Raw genomic sequence first — 2,086 nt, forward strand, 5'->3', positions numbered from 1 at the left:
TATATATATTTAGACCTAGGAGGGTGATTAGGGCTCTATGCTAATCATCCGATTTAAATCCAATTAAAATTAATAACAAGTTATCCCTGGCAAGTAAAATACAACAAGATATGTGAAGCTAGGAAGCAATGTGAACAAACAAAGATATATCCTAAACAAGAAATATAGGCAAATAGTATATGCAAGGATATGTAACTAAGGTGATATAAACATAAACAAGAATAGTGAATCATATAAAGAATGAGGGCTATGGACAATGACGAATAAGATATGAACATAAATATAAATGAACCGCCAAAGGCACACCGCAACACAAATATGATCATCGGAGTCGACTTCCGTCCACGTCTCCGCTCCCACTCCGGGGAGAAATCCACTAACTGACAATCGAGTTTGGAAGCCGAACTTCTTCTAGCAACTCGGTTTCGCTCCGAAAAACTCTAGCAACTCAACTTTGCCATCAACAACTCTACACCCACTAAGTTTGGACCTAGGCCGTGTCTCCCTCAGTGCTGGTTACAACCATCTCCTAGGCACGTCAACCGACCCAACTCCCTTGGGACGATCCCGACTCACCACACCACTCTCACTCGTGTAACAAGTGGTATTACAAAGTGATTCCTCACAATAAGCATAATATAACAAATGATTGTTCTCTCCTAACAAGATGAGAATCAATTAAGCACCAACTGCTAAAGTCACCTATTCACAAACCAAATTATACTATGAATGTAAATACAATAAGGCTCAAATAGGTTGTGTGTGAACAGGAGAGTATCAATTAAAACATTTAAACTCAATATAAGAATTAGGCTTATGGAAATTAAGATCAAAACAATAAATAGCTAGAATTAGTTTAAGGAAATCTTCTCTAAGAATCAAAGAGTGAGAGAGAGAGAGATGATTGAATGCCCAAACACAAAAGGATGATCTCCTCTTTGCTCTTGTGAAATTTGCTTCACAAACTAAAACCCTCAAATCTTAAAACTTTTTTAAAACCAAACTTAAAACATTAAAAACAAGTTTAAACCGCTTGTAAACTATTTTAAACAATTTGTATGGTTGAAAACGAGAATCAAAGGAAGGTATTATACCCGACCAAAAGCTCAGCCAAAAACCCTAGAACAAAATGAAAAACAGCCCCCAGAGAAACAGCTCAGAAATAGCCGTAGTAGCCAACGCTATATTGTCGGTCGACCCGAAATTCCGGTCGTCCGACCGATGAGAGGCAAAAACACAAGAAAACGTTTGGACCATCGTCGGTCGCCGGGAAATTCTGTCGGTCGACCGAATTGAGCTCTCGGTCGACCGGACCGGTCGAGCGACGTACTCTCCTGGAAAAATACTGACGAATTGGTCAATTGACCGGTCGACCTGACCGGTTGACCGAAAACTGAATTTCTCAGAAAAAATCGGTTTAGAGCTGATTTTAAAACACTGTTTAAAATATCACATAAATTCAGAAAAATGTAAAACTTTGTTTGAAGATTGTAGACATGAAATACACATGCTACAAAAACTGTTTTTAAAAAGAACTTCCCAAATGAAAAATATCATTCATTTTGCAAATATGTTCAAAAACATGAAAAACCTGAAAAATTGATATTTTGATATTTTGACTGAACAACATTTGAAACTTGTAAAATGTTTTTATAGACTTAGTAAAACATTATAAACGATATTGAAGTCTACAAAACTAAATACAATATTTTCAACAGATACAAAGAAAAATGAAAAACTTATGAGTATGTATATAAAATATATTGTTTTCATATCTAAGTAGATAAACAAATCACAATAATAAAATATAAAACTGTAATTTCATATTTATAAAATGAAAACTAAAACTTGTGTTGTAATATAGTATGTGACTACATAATATACAAGGAAACCAATAAAATGTGTGTGTATAGTAATTGAGCTTAGAGTACATAACACACATAATATAAAATCCAAACTAACTATACCCAAGCAATCTGATCTTCAATTAAGCTTGAACTGTGGTGGCACGTGCGGATAACTGGAACTTGATCTGACATTTATGTACGATGCCTTCACTCACCAATTCGCCAACCTCCATTTGATA

Source organism: Asparagus officinalis, chromosome 4, assembly GCF_001876935.1.
Source record: "Asparagus officinalis chromosome 4, Aspof.V1, whole genome shotgun sequence".
NCBI classification, from domain to species: Eukaryota; Viridiplantae; Streptophyta; class Magnoliopsida; order Asparagales; family Asparagaceae; genus Asparagus; species Asparagus officinalis.